At 50.2% G+C, this 14,782-nt stretch overlaps 1 protein-coding gene across 6 annotated transcripts in view; it reads left to right on the top strand.

Moving 5' to 3' along the window:
- The first annotated feature begins 6,108 nt into the window (after positions 1 to 6,108).
- The window catches only part of Pla2g6 (phospholipase A2 group VI), a 50,576-nt gene continuing 41,902 nt past the window's right edge, over positions 6,109 to 14,782 (top strand). For 2 of the 6 annotated variants that reach the window (XM_004650303.2, XM_004650302.2), the window contains exon 1: positions 6,254 to 6,361. The gene's annotated coding sequence lies outside the window, so the exon portion shown is untranslated. Of the gene's footprint in view, positions 6,226 to 6,253; positions 6,362 to 14,782 lie in introns of those variants that run through there. The other 4 variants (XM_045153401.1, XM_045153402.1, XM_045153400.1 and 1 more) reach the window with 4 other exon arrangements.

Raw genomic sequence — 14,782 nt, 5'->3', positions numbered from 1 at the left:
CCAAGTGCTAGGATTAAAGGCATGTGCCACCATGCCTGGCTAAAAAATTTATGTATTTATTTATGTGCAAGGAAAGATTGAGAGAGGATGAGAATGAAAGAATGGGCACATCTGCCACTGCACACAAACTCCAGATGCATGTGTCACTTTGTTCATCTAGCTTTGTGTGGGTATTGGAGAATCGAACCCAGGCCATCAAGCAAGCAAGCTAGTGCTTTAAGCCGCCTCCCCAGCCTGAAACCTAATTTAAGAACTGAAGTCGATAACTTTTCTTTCCTTTTTCTTTTCTTTTTTTCTGGAAAGGACCAAATAGAAATATTTCAGGTTTTGCAAGCTGCGTTGTTTCTGTCATAACTACTTGACTCTGCTCTTCAGAAAGGATAGGCATGTGTAAACAGTGGGTGTGGATCAGGTCCAATAAAAGTTTGCAGAGACAGGAGGCAGGCAGGATGGCATGTGGTTCCTGCTTCAGAGGCAGCTCTCAGAGCTTCCTGCAGGGAGAGGTGGTGCCTTCTAGTAAGGACTCCTGCACCTAACCCATTTTATTTTAGTCTATTTTTTCTTTTCATTTTGCTTATTTATTTATTTATTGGTTTTCCCAGGTATCTCACTGTAGCCCAGGCTGACCTGGACTTCACTATGTAGTCTCAGGGTGGCCTCGAACTCATGGTGATCCACCTACCTCTGTCTCCCGAGTGCTGGGATTAAAGGCGTGCGCCACCAGACTTTCATGTAGCCCAGGCTGGCCTTAAGCTCATTATGTATCAGAGGATGACCTTCAGCTCCTGATCTTTCGGTCTCCGTCTCCTGAGTGTTAGGATGACAGGCGTTTGCCACAATGCCCTGTTTATGTGGAGCTGGGAATGAACTCAGGGCTTTGTGCACGCCAAGCAGGCACTCTTCCACCTGAGCTACATCCCCGACCTCTCACACGTTTCAGTGCAATGCTGACCAGGATTGGAATGATTCTCTTAGTGAGCTGATTGGGTAGAGTGATGGCTGCACCATGATCTCTCATCTAGATTTCTGCGGTAGCCTCCCTGCTGGCCTCTGCTTTATCCTTACAGTCCATTCTCTCAGAACCGACACAGGTTGTAAAAATGCAGGTTTCGCCGGGCGGGGTGGCACACACCTTTAATCCCAGCACTCGGGAGGTAGAGGTAGGAGGATCGCTGTGAGTTCGAGGCCACCCTGAGACTACAGAGTGAATTCAAGGTCAGCCTGAACTACAGTGAGACCCTACCTTTAAAAACCAAAAAAAAAAAAAAAAAAAAAAAAGCAGTTTCCAATAGATCGCTCCTCTGTTATGTTAGCAAACCTCCCATGGCTCCCTATTTCCCTGGAGTCAAAGTCTCCCGATGGTCCACAAGCCCTCCAGGCCTAACACACTCCTCTCCTAGTCCCTTTGATCTCATCGCTTGCTCCCTCCCTCCCCCCTCTGGCTCACTGGACTCCAGCCAAAGTAGTTTCCTTACTTTTCTGGAAAGAGCCAGATACACCCTGGATTTAGGGCTTGCTCTTACACTCCCTCCATCTGATCCTTTTTCTCCTTCATGTCTTTATGTAAGAATCTGGGGGTGGGGGGGAGGATTCCCTGGCTATAGGGTTTAAAACTGCCGGAGCTGGGGATGTGGCTTGGAAGTAGAGACCTTTCCTAGCATAAACCCTGAAGCCCTGGGTTTGGTTCCAGCACTGCAAAAGTAAATAAATAAATAAAAATAAGAAGAAAAATAAATTGCAGCCCTCCCCTGTGCTTCCTCCCAGCTTTTACTCCACAGCACTTCTCACCACAGCACACCGTGCATCCTTCTAACCTTTTTCTTTCGAGGTAAGGTTTCACTCTAGCTCAGGCTGACCTGGAATTCATTATGCAGTCTCAGGGTGGCCTCGAACTCATGGGGAGCCTTCTATCTCTGCCTCCCAAATGCTAGGATTAAAGGTGTGCACCACTGTGCCCGGCCCTCTAAGCTTTTGTCACTGTTGTTTGTTACCCAGGGTCAAGGTCTCCAAATTGCCATCCTCCTACCTCAGCCTCGTGAATGCTAGGTTGTCATAGGCAGGTTCACTACATCTATTTTGCCAACTTCTTTCATTAAAAACTATTCAAATTCACAGCAAGTGGAAGGATAGAGAGTGAAGTTGCACTTACATGCACAGCCCCAGAGCCAGTACTTCAGGTCTGTTTGAGGCAGGGTATAAAGACAGGAAACACCATGGGCACATGGGAAGGAACAGGAACGCCTTGCCTGGAATCTGGTTTGAGCCTCTCACCAGCTGAGAAACAAGAATTCTAGCACAATTAACCGCATTTGCGGGCTGCAGGGATGGCTTAGTGGTTAAGGCGTTTGCCTGCAAAGCTAAAGGACCCAGGTTCAATTCCCCAGGACCCACATTAGCCAGCTGCACAAGGGGTGCATGAATCTGGAGTTCCTTTGCAGTGGCTGGAGGCCCTGGCACGCCCATTCTCTATCTCTCTCTCTCTGTTAAATAAATAAAATAACATTTGCCGTGCAGGTGGTACTGGAGATGCTATTCCTTTTACATGGATTTCCAATCAGAATGTCAAAATAGTAACGGACCATGCTTAAGGCCTAGGCATACCGAATGGAGAAGGGCCTTTCTCTTTTTCCATCTGTGAACCCGCCATGTTAGGAATCTCACAGGAATCCCTTTGTGCAACCACCGTGACTCATGGTCTCACTTTTCCAAATTGCAATTTTATCCAAGGCATCTCCAGAGCCACCCTAGGATGTCCTTTATCAAAAGGGCGCCGGGAGTTAGGGAGTTTCTTAGCAAACCTTTGAGATGTAACTTGAGAGCCACCAAGATGGTATATATGTCCTAAGACACTGCAGCGAGACTTCCATCAGCCTTCGGTCTACTCTGACCGTCCGTCGCGGAGAGCACAGATCTGCTGCCCCGTGAGGTTTGTATCTGCAGGACGGAGCACAGCCACTGAGAAGCTCTTCGACTTGTACGGCTGGGTGCTGCTTCTAATGACCCCTGTGTCCTGTCTCTTGATACATGCCCTCGTTTAACAGTTTCCACCGAAGTACACAGTGAATGGACACAACTTTATCACTGCGGCACTGAGATTCTATTGTTTGAATTATTTTTTTTCCAAATTTTTTGAGCGTTTCCGGTTCACTTGGTTCCAGCTTGTTGAATGGTCAGTTGTGTGTTGGTGTCGCCAAACCTGCCTTGCAGACCCATCCTGGACACAGGTGGGTGTTTGCTGAAGAATGGGACTTACCCTGTTAACCCTACTGGTAGTGGGTGGAATGCCTGGTCTTTTGCAAGCTCCCTGATAATCATCACCTTAACTTCACTTGCTTGGGGTGTGGAGGGCAAGATATTTTCATTGAGAATTCTTTTGTTGTTATTTTCAAGGTAGGGTCTCACCCTAGCTCAGGCTGATCTGGAACTCACTAGGTAGCCTCAGGGTGGCCTCGAACTCACAGGGATCCTCCTTCCTCTACCTCCTGAGTGTTGGGAGCCACCACGCCTGGCTTTCATTGAGAATTCTGAGTCTTCAGCCTTTCTTTCAGATACAGGTTGAAACTCTTGAACAAATTTTGACTTAATTTTTTTTTTTTTAAGGGGCTAGAAGGATGGCTTAGCAGTTAAGGCATTTGCCTGCAAGGCCAAAGGATCTAGGTTCGATTCCCCAGGACCCACCTTAGCCAGATGTACAAGGGGTTGCACGCGTCTGGAATTCGTTTGCAGTGGCTGGAGGCCCTGGCACACCCATTCTCTCTCTCTGTCTCTCTCAATCTCTGTCAAATAAATAAATACTAATAAACATTTTAAAAAATTTTATTTATCCATTTTGAGAAAGAGAGAGAGAGAGAGAGCACACTAGGGCATCCAGCCACTGCCAACAAATTATAGATAGCTTATGTGGATACTGGGAACAGAACCTGGTTCCTTAGGCTTCTCAGGCAGCATCTTAACCATATCTCTAGACCAATTTCTTTTCTTTCTTTCTTTTTCTTTTTCTTTTCTTTTTTTTTTTTGAAGCAGAGTCTTAGCCTAGCCCAGGCTGAGCTGGGACTCACTCTGTAGTCTTAGGCTGGCCTCAAACTCACAGCACTCCTCCTACTAAACCCTCTCAACTGCTGGGATTAAAGGTTTTCATAACACACCTACCTTTAACAAATTTTAACTGTTAGTTTAAATTTTCCATCCCTGTCAAACAGGGAGAAGATGACATCCCAGAGATGAAAGAAGTGAAATACTTTGTGACTGGTCAAGTGCTATAATTACTAATTACAGGTTACTATGGTTGGCTTTGTTAACCTGTGTAGGTTTTCTGCCTCTGAGTGCTAGGATTAAAGGCATGCGCCACCACACCAGGCTTCAGGGTCTTGCTATGTAGTTCTGACTGGCCTTGAACTCATGATCTTTCTGCCTCAACCCTCCAAGTACTGAGATTCAAGGCATACACCACTGTGCCTGGAAACCTGTGTAGATTCTTCACCCTAGAAAGGCCCATTGCACCCGCCAGCCCCAGCTTGGCCACTTGTATCTGCAAATGGACTAGAACAGTGTCGGCAAACACATTTCCCATTTGGAAAGAGAGCAGCCTGGCAGGTCTACTAGGCCTAGGGTTGGAATCTCTTTATCAGCATAATTAATTAATTAAGTGATGAATTAATTTTGGGACAGGGTATCAATAGGTAGCCCAGGCTGGTTGCAAACTTGCCATCGTCTTACCTCAGCCTCAGCCTCTTGAGAGCTGCTAAACATTTTTTAATGTGTGTGTGTATGTCTGTGGAGGCCACAGGACAACTTCCATTGTCATACTCCTTTGAGACAGGGTCTTTCCTTGGCCTAGAGCTCGCCAATTAGGCTACACTAGCTTGCCCTTGAGCCCCAGGGATCTTGCTGTCTCTTCTACACAGTGCTACACATGGCTATAGGCCATGAACTCACCCCTGGCATTTTAGGTGGTTAGTGGGGATAAAACTGAGGTGTTCATGCTTTTAAGGCAAGCTCTTTACCCACTGAGCTAGTTCCTCAGCCAGCACTATTAATCTTACTGTTGTTCATTGAAACCCCACTATATGTAGGTGCAAGGACTGATTTTTCTCAATGGTCATCCTCCCCCCACCCCCATGAGGAATGACTGCTCCCACTTTTCAACTTCACAAAAATCTGTTGTCCAAGTTTGTACTAAAAGTGCTAAAGTGCATGTGCTGGCTCACACCTTTACTTCCAGCACCTGGGAGGCAGAGGTACAAAAAAAGGATCGCCCTAAGTTAGAGGCCAACCTGGCCTAGAGTGAGACTCTGCTTCAAAACCCCAAAACAAACAAATAAAAGTGCTAATACATTTCTTGACTTTTTTTTTCCCCCAAGGTAGGGTCTCACTTTAGACCAGGCTGACCTGGAATTCACTATGGAGTCTCAGGGTGGCCTTGAACTCACGGTGATCCTACCTCAGATTCCCACCTCTGCCTCTCCAGTGCTGGGATTAAAGGCGTGCGCCACCACGCCCGGCTTTGACATCTTTTTTCGATTGGGTTGGGGAGGACCCCCTATAGCCCAGGCTGGGCTCGAACTCTGTATGTCTGATGCTGACCTAGAACTTGCAACCCTCCTGCCTCCAACTCCAACTCCTAAGTGCTGCGATTCAGGCGTGCGCCACCATGCCTAGCATTTCCTGACATCTTGAGGTAAGGATCCACTGACAACGAATAAATTTTTCTTAGCCCTATACAACTCAACATTAAGGGGTTGTTTTGTCTTAATTCAACGTGACTGGAGGTCCCATATTTGTCTTTACAAGTTAGTTTCGAAGTACCAGACACAATCAAAGCAGAGTCCTCCCTGTTATGCCCCATGGCTTTGTTGACTTTATTTTTATCTTTATGAGCTGTCGTTAACAAAGTTCATTCTCAGGGAGGTGCACCGAGAAGAGCGAGAAACGCCCGCGCCTCATCAACCTGTCTGGCAGCTTGCCTGCACTGGGACCTTCCGCCAGGCACAAGCATGGCCGCGAGCCGCCACCGAGGATTGGCTCCCGTGGGCAACAGGAGCCTCTCCCATTGGGCAGTTGTAGCACAGGGTTCCGCCCCCCGGGAAGCTTGTGCGCACGGCCCGCAGTGGGGAGGCGGGGCTACAGGGGCACGGGCTCTGTCGATTGGCGGAGAGGGCTGTCACGTGGGTCGGAGCGCGTCTGTTTGCGGAAGTAGGAGGGCGTAGAAGTGCTGAGTAAGCCGCGGTGAGGGCCGGCGCGAGGGGGGAGGGGAGGGGGTGGGGTGGGGCTTGAGGGCCCTCCCCAAACCTCTCGGCGTCCCAGATTCCGATGTCTACGCCCGGACCGTGGTTAGGATCTTCCTCGTGTCTTCGTTTCCGAGGCATGTCTTCTGTTGACGCTTGTGTGGCCCTCCCCCCCAGTGCCCGCGGCTTCTGTCCTTTCGTTCCCCGAGCGTCCCCAACTCCCATCCCGCGACTGTTCCTTGTCCCGTCCGAGCTGAGCTACCCCTGGGGCCGGGGGCTGGGGTCCGCCCTCCGTCCCCGTCCCGTCCCCCCCCCCCCCCCCCCCCCCCGCGCATCTCCCTCAGTATCCCGGAACCAGCTCCTCCTCACAACTCGCAGCGTCCTCAACTTTCACCCTGGACCCGCTCGCTCTCCCCATTTCCCTTCCTGTGCCCTTCTCAATGCTCGGATCCCCCCATCTCCCCAACGCACACCACCACCATCACCTGTTTCCCACGTTTCCCCTCCTCCGTTTCCCTGCTCATTTTCTCACGTGTTCCCCAGTGTTCCGGGCCCCTAGTCCTGGGTTCACCTCCAGCTTCCACTGATGACATGGAAGCTGGTGACGGGGAGCGTGTGGCCCAGGTGACCATGTGACTGGGCCAGGGCTTGGGTGTGGGACAGAGAGCATGAGGCTCATGGAAGCTCTGCACCCCCCCTTTTTTAATGGGCTACCCACATGACCCCAAACAAATACCATCTCTTCCTCTAAGCTTCTGGGTTCTCCCCTCACCTGCCCTATTGCCAGCCCAACAGGATGTCAGGCAGGTTTGGTTTGGCGATGATAAAACTCCACCCTTGGGCTGAGCGCGTGGCGTTCTTTTCTGTCTCTGCTTTAAAATGTTCCCAGAGTTTGGATACCATTTCTGTGTCTTGGTTTCCTCATCGGGGGTCAGGGGGACGGTGTTTCCTGCCTACTCAAGGCTGTGTGTGAGGTTTAAATATTTGAGTGAGAAAATGTAGAAAACAAAGCTTTGTGACCATTGTGGCCCTGTGAAAGGGCAAGGCTTTGCGGTGGCATCATGCGCAGGATAAAAAGGGAAAGGTATGGGTGGTAAGACAAGAGGTGAATCAGGCTCTTTTTGTGCATGTTACCTATACCGTTCTCTCGACACTCTAGTATTGTAGGCCGCCTTGATGCAACCAGGGCAGTTTCCGTTTAACACCAGGAAGAGAGCAGAATGACTTGTCATGCTGATGTGTTTGGAGCTGGATTCTGAGTATAGAAAGTTATCAATTTCTTCTTTTGTTTTCCAATTTATTTATTTGAGAGAGAAAGAGGCAGACATAGAGTGAGAGAGAGAATGAGAGAAAATGGGTGCACCAGGGCCTCCAGCCACTGCAAGTGAACTCTAGACGCATGCGCCGCCTTGTGCATCTGGCTTACCTGGGTCCTGGGCAATCAAACCAAGGTCCTTTGGCTTTGCAGGCAAATGCCTTAACCACTAAGCCATCTCTCCAGCCCCTTCTTTTTAAAATTTTATTGTGTGGGGGGGGGAGTGGAGTGGATAGAGCATGTGGGGTGTGGGGAGAGAGTGGTTCTCTTGCTGTTACAGACAAATGCTAGATGCACGTATCACTTTGCTTTGGCTTTATGTGGGTGCTACGGAATCAAGCCCCTGGGTCAGCACATGCCTTTAACCACCGAGTAGTCTCCCCAGCCCCAGGTTCTCCATTTGAATTTTGACTTTGGATCTTTTCCTGAGCTAGTGACACATGGTTTGGTCCTGTCCATGCTGAGCAGTGGCAGTAAGCTGCTCCCGGGAGACAGTCCTTGCTGCACTGAGTCACCGAGTCACCGTGCTCCGTAGGTTAGGTATCCGATGTCATTTTCCTGAGGGCAGGCTCATCTGTTTAACTGCTTCCTAAGTCAGGAGGTCAGTACTGCACAGTGTGACCCCAGAGCAGTTTGAATGGCCTGTTGTATAAAGGTTGCTGCCGCTGGCTTGGTGCGCAGGGCACTTGTTTCCTGCTGGATGACAATATCTCCAGAGGGAAATTTCTTTTTCACCCAGCAGATAGTATCACTAAGGTACAGAGAAAAGAGGTGTTTAAATGCTGGGCGCGTGCATGCACTTGCTCATGCCGAGCCTGTGGGGAGAGCAGGGAGGAGATGAGGGTTGTGGTGAAGGGCGTGTTGGAGCTCTGATGTTGCAGAGGGAGGGCCCTCTGGTGAACATCTTATGGGTCTCATAATAGATTTTGTAGGGCTGGGTCTGTCTTACAATGCCTCTTTTCTCTCTCTCTGTTGCTCTTTTTTTTTTGAGGTAGAGTCTCTCTGTAGGCCAGGCTGACCATGGAATTCATTATGTAATCTCAGGGTGGCCTTGAACTCATGGCTATCCTCTTACCTCTGCCTCCTGAGTCCTTGGATTAAAGGTATGTGCCACCATCCCTGGCTCTTTCTTTTATTGAGTTAGGGTTTCACTCTACCTCTGGCTGACCTGGAATTCACTATGTAGTCTCACGGTGGCCTCGAACTCACTGCGATCCTCCTACCTCTTCTTCCCAAGTGCTGGGATTAAAGGCATGCACCATCACGCCCAGCTGTCTTTTCTTCTATGAACTTTTTATTTTTTATTTTTGCTTTTTTTTTTTTTTTTGAGGTAGGGTCTCTCTGTATCCAAACAAAGCATATGCGTTCATACAGTCCATACATAATTGTGTTCACTCCGTATCCAGACAAAGCATGAGGCAGGGTCTTTACCACAGGCTGACCTGGAATTCACTATGTAGTCTCACACTAGCCTCGAACTCACAGTGATCCTCCTACCTGTCTCCAAGTGCTGGGATTAAAGGCATCTTTAAAACCATGCCCGATTCTCTTCTCTCTCTGTCTCTCTCTTTTTTTTCTAGGTAGGGTCTCGCTAGCCCAGGCTGACCTGGAATTCACTATGTAGCCTCAGGGTGGTCTCAAACTCACAGCAATCCTCCTACCTCTGCCTCCCGAATGCTGGGATTAAAGGCATCTGCCACCACGCCCGGCTCTCTTCTCTTTTTTGTTCAGCCCTATTTTCTGGTGATCTCATTCAGTGTCAGTAGCTTTCAGTACCACCTCTACTGGGACAGCCATCGAGTTTTGTTTATTCTGTGTTGGGGGATGAAATGCATGTCTGTTCATCCTAGGCGAGTGTGTGTTCTAGTACTCGACTGTGAGCCTAGCCTAGCAGTCCTCAGATATGCCTTTCAATCCAAAGCCTTCCCCCACATATAAAGTATTAAGAATTGAGTTCCCAGTGTCCATCCCCTTTTTCCATGACCCCTTCCATCATCAAAACCTGCTCCATGCCTGGTTTTTCCCATCTTAACAAATGGCATTAATATTCTTTCCATGACTCAGACCAAAGGTGTGAGGTTTCCTTGATGTCACTACCCCCCCCCATTCAGCCAGAATTATTAAGTGTCATTTCTTTGCTGCAAGTCCTATAGTTGCTCCTTCTGTCACTGGTCCCCTGCTGCTTCTCTGATTGCACTGGCCTCCTTTCTAAAACTCACTGACACACTTGCGCTCGCTCGCTCACCCTCTGCCTAGAAAGTTCTTGGCCTGGATTTCCATACAACTTTTGTCCCGTCTTCAATTTTTTTTCCCAAAGTCAGGTGTTTGATGAGGACTTCTCTGGTCACCCTGTCTGAAGTTTCAGTCTCTATCTCTGTGGTAGTTTGAATGTATGTCCCCCAATAGACTCAGGTGTTTTTATTAAAACTTGGATTTCTAGCCTGTAGGCTGAAAGAGGTGTCACTGGGGCCAAATCCTGGGGTCCAGCCCAAAGATGTTACTGGGGGTGGATCTATTTCCAGCCTAAAGGTATGTGGAGCACTGAGTTCTGCCTGGGTCCATGCTGTTTTGCTGTTGGTTTTTTGCTGGCTGGTGGTAGCTTTTTCTCTCTGTGGATCTGTAAAAGGGGGCCAGCTGCTTCTGCCATGGACCTTCTGGATCTGTAAGCTTCAAATAAATCTCTTCCTCCCATAAACTGTGTTTGGTCTGGAAGTTCATCCCAGCAATAGGGAGCTAATGACAACAACTTCAATATCTTTTCTAAAATTTTTATTTATTTATTTTATTTTTTATGAGAGAGAGAATTGGCGTGCCATTGTAGTTGAATTCCAGATGCATATGCCACCTTGTGTGCATGTGTGACCTTGTGTGTCTGGCTTACATGGGTTCTGGGAAGTCAAACCTGGGTATTTAGGCTTCTCAGGCAAACACCTTAACCACTAAGCCATCTCTCCAGCCCTAAAAATTTAATTAACTTACTTGAGAGAGAGAGGCAGACAGAGAGAGAGAAAAAGAGAGAGAGGGCATGTGAGAGTGAAAGAAGCACCAGGACCTCCAGCCACTGCAAACAAATTCCAGGTACATGTAAATCCATGTGCATCTGGCTTATGTGGGTAGTGGGGAATCGAACCTGAGTCCTTACGCTTCATAGGCAAGCATCTTAACCACTAAGCAATCTCTCCAGCCCCAACCTCCATATATTTATCTTCCTTTCTTGGTTGATTTTTCTTCTCCTTAACAGGTAATAAGCATCAATGACATAGGTATATATTTTACTTTTATTTTTGTTTATTTTTATTTATTTATTTGAAAATGACAGACACAGAGAGAAAGATAGAGAGAGAACGGGTGCAGCAGGGCCTCCAGCCACTGCAAACGAACTCCAGATGCATGCACCCCTTCTTCATCTGGCTTATGTGGATCCTTGGGAATTGAGCCTTGAACTGGGGTCCTTAGGCTTCACAGGCAAGCGCTTAACCACTAAGCCATCTCTCCAGCCCCCCACTTTTTTTTGAGGTAGGGTTGCACTCTCGCCCAGGCTGACATGGAATTCACTATGTAGTCTCAGGGTGACCTCGAACTCATGGCAATCTTCCTACCTCTGTCTCCCTGGTGCTGGGATTAAAGATGTGCATCACCATGCCCAGCTATATTTTGCTTTTTTAAAAAAATCTTTCCATCATTTGTAGTCATCTCTCAGAAGCTTCAGGAAGGAAGGTGGGGATTTTGTCTGTTTTGTTCTGTTGTTCCCTTAGCAGTTAGACCAGTGCTTGCCTCAGGAAGCTCTTGATAGTTTGTGAAGTCAATCTTGAAACAGGCTTCCCTGTCCCATGCCAGCCTGCAAGGAGTTCTTAGGCTGTCTCTGACTTGTGTTCCTGGGCAGCTCGCTTCTGTGGACTGAAGCGCTGCTGCATTTTAGGTGGGCCCAAAGTTGAAGCCTCAGCCTTCAGGCCCTGGCTTCTGGGTGATAGTGTGTCAGGTACAGTAGGGTGCTCTGCTTCTAGCTCGCTGGTGCAGATCCTAGCTGTTGTTTCCCATGGTAATTTGTGTTGGGGTCCTTGTAGGACGAAGTGTGGTGATTTCCTTTACACGTGGGACATCTGGTGCTCTGTGGTGCTGGATGGAGGCAGCCGTACTGTCAGGCAGCGACAGGAGCTGACCTTTCCCATTCCTCGTTCACTGAGGAAGGAACTTAGAGCTGGGGACCAGGTGAACATTTAGGAGGTGCAGAGGCTTGGATGGGAGGTAGACGTGGCCTATGATGTGTCCTCTCGCTTCACCCCAGCTTCCCTGGCTACTGAACACCTATGTGAGGCAGGCCTTTGGCTCGTGCTGCCCAAGTGTTGGGACGAAGGCAAGACTCAGTCATGGCCAAGCACCCCACTTCCTCCACCCTGCACTCCCCCCGTGCCAGACCACCGATGATACTTCCTACCGGCCTCACTGTAAGCTCAGAGGCCACTGTAGCCGTGGACTGCCTGTGCTGACCACAGAGCAAGGTGGCCCCTGGGGAGACATGGGTGTGCCATGTGCTCCCATGCTGGGTGAGCAGATGTGGGGGTTTCAGGAAGGACGTCAGGAGCTACTACAGGCCTGGTGCCTGGGTCAGACAATGCCCTTAGCCCACTGCCGTGGTGAGCATGTGCCAGGAGGTAGGCGCTGATCGGGCAGGTGTTGCCCCAGTTGTTCCAGTCATGGGCTATCCTGTTGTAAGTGGTCTCACGAGACCCGCTTTCCACCACGGGCCCAGTTCTGTGTGTTCGTGTGTGTACCCAGCACCCCCTCAGCTCTCCTCCAAGTTCTGTTCCTGGTCCACTGCCTGCTCCTCTGTCACACACCCTGGGAAGACACCCTGCTCCAGCTTTCTCTGCAGGCTGGGAGTGAGTGAGCATGGCTGTTTGGTACCCTGCTGGTCTGTGGTGCAGAGCTTTTCAGACCAGATCCCCCAGAGAGATCAGCATAGTACCCATTGCTACCTCTGAGGCCTGGTGATGCCAGAGGTGGGTCTCCTGGCAGGCGGGTGCTTCTTGGAGGTCAGTAGCAGGCTGGATCAGTCTGGCCTCACTGTGGAGAGAAGAGCCTGGTGCTCAGAGAGGGGTGTCAGCTGGTGGCTCAAAGGCATTCATTCATGTGTTCCCATATCCATCCGTTGCCCGGTATTTAACAACACCTACTGGAAGGCAGGAAAAGTATGCTAGGTGCTTGGGAAAAGAATGAAAGCCAATGGCGACAGCATCACTGTCCCTTGGGAGGGGCCCTGTGGTGTGTGGGTGTGAAGGCGGGGAGGCGTTCTGGGGGAGGCTGCCCACTGAACTGAGCCTGCCTCTGTGTATCTGCCCCTTGTTTGGAGGGGTAGGTTCAGCAAGGCAGGAGGCTTGCTGGTCGAGGGAGCGTGCAAAGCCCTTGGGAGCATGCTGAAGCATGAGCGTGATGTGTGTGGCCGAAGGGAGGGGGTCGCAGGGATGCTAGCCTGTGCACTGGACTATAGACTTTATCTGAGATGTTGGGGACCCATTGGGCAGGGCCAGCAGAGAGGTGTGGCCATCTGGTTTGTACCTCATATGCTGGGTAGGCATAGAAGGGCCATCCAGGTAGACTGGGTAAGGACCTGGCCCTCAGGCCCTCATGCGCCTGTGTTCAGAAATGTCACGCATGCCAGCAGCAGGTAGGGGCTGATCCAAGACTTTGCCTTCAGAGGGACAGCAGGTCTGGAAGGGCGACAGAGGCTACGGCATGAGTCAGAGTCCTCTGTGGGTTTGAGAGGCCTGAGAGGATGGAGAGTGGCTTCTGTGCACAGCTGTCCAAAGGCGAAGAGGGAGGACGAGCGGCCAGGCAGCTTTGGCAGCCGAGCCCCTGCCAGAGGGCGGGAAGGCTCCTCTCCTGCCTCTGCTCTCACCTGACCCTCTGCTCTGCAGTGAAGCCTCTCCCCTTCCTCCTTGGCCAGCTTCTGTTTGAACCTTGTCCTCAATAGTCTTTCCACAGGTACTCTGCACTTGGAGCATGGCCTGGGCCTGCCCGTCATGAACCTGAGTAGCCCCTTGTTCCAGTCAGGTCCTCACTGCTGGTAGAAATCACCCAACCAAAAGCAGCTTGTGGGAAAAAAGAGGATTATTTTGGCTTACAAGCTCAAGGGGGGAGCTCCACGATGGCAGGGAAAACGACAACATGAGCAGAGGGTGCACATCACCCCCTCCCTGGCCAACATAAGGTGGACCATAGCAGCATGAGAGTGTGCCAAACACTGGCAAGGGGAAACTGGCTATAGCACCTATAAGCCCACCCCCCAACAATACGCTACCTCCATGAGGCGTTAATTCCCAAATCACCATCAGTTGGGAAACTAGCATTCAGAACACCTAAGTTTATGGGGGACACCTGAATCAAACCACCACACCCCTTGTGGGCAACTTGCCACAGGCTCTGCCAGGGTCTCATATTTCTCTCATCATATAAGGGGTTTTTGCTCATTTTTCATTTCTCATAGCTATCAACATGTTCTACATTAATTTGCTATTTGAACCCTCAGTTTGAGGCTTCCCTGGCCTCACTACCTATCTCTGAAGTGCGGGGTATCAGCCCTTCCAGGACAGCCTCAAACCCCACAGATACTGTAAGCAGGTACGCTGAGCCTCTCCTGGGACCAGGTGAGAAGAGACAAGGACAGAGCCACAGACAGGGTCCCCGCCCTTGGGGAGACAGCTGGCACTGGAAGCTGCCTGGAGTGGACAGTCACGAGCTCCCCTGCCGCCATCACCATAGAAGGTCTTGGGCTTGTCACTTTCCAGTCAAGGCACCTGTGCTTGGGAGCAGACAGTCTGTGTCAGATGACCCCGACACTGGGGGACCAGTCACGAGCAGGGAGCAGGAGGGGACAGTTGTCATTGAAAGCAAATGTGCGGTGAGAGGAAAGTCAAAGGTGGAGGCTGTGCAAAGCAGAGGCAAAAGGAGATGAGGAGGGAGGGACCAGTGGCAGGGACCTCACAGGCCCTAGGTGGCAGCCCACTCTCCTCTGTCCTTGCTCTCAGCCTTCCTTGTCAGTCATGCTGGGTTTGTTCCAGGATGTGGCCCACAGGGCCACGGTGTTCATTTCCTTTCTTCAACCCGGTGAGAACAATGGCTGCTGTTTGCTTGCCACAGTGGGCCAGTGTTCCTGACCCTTCCCTCAGTCACGTCATTTCGTCACCCCAGCCCTGGGAGGCTGGCGAGAGCCAGGCTGTCAGTCTGTGGGAGGTGCTCCAACTTG

Source organism: Jaculus jaculus, chromosome 6 (assembly GCF_020740685.1).
Source record: "Jaculus jaculus isolate mJacJac1 chromosome 6, mJacJac1.mat.Y.cur, whole genome shotgun sequence".
In the NCBI taxonomy this organism is placed as follows: Eukaryota; Metazoa; Chordata; class Mammalia; order Rodentia; family Dipodidae; genus Jaculus; species Jaculus jaculus.
This window is presented reverse-complemented; position numbering and strand designations above follow the sequence as displayed.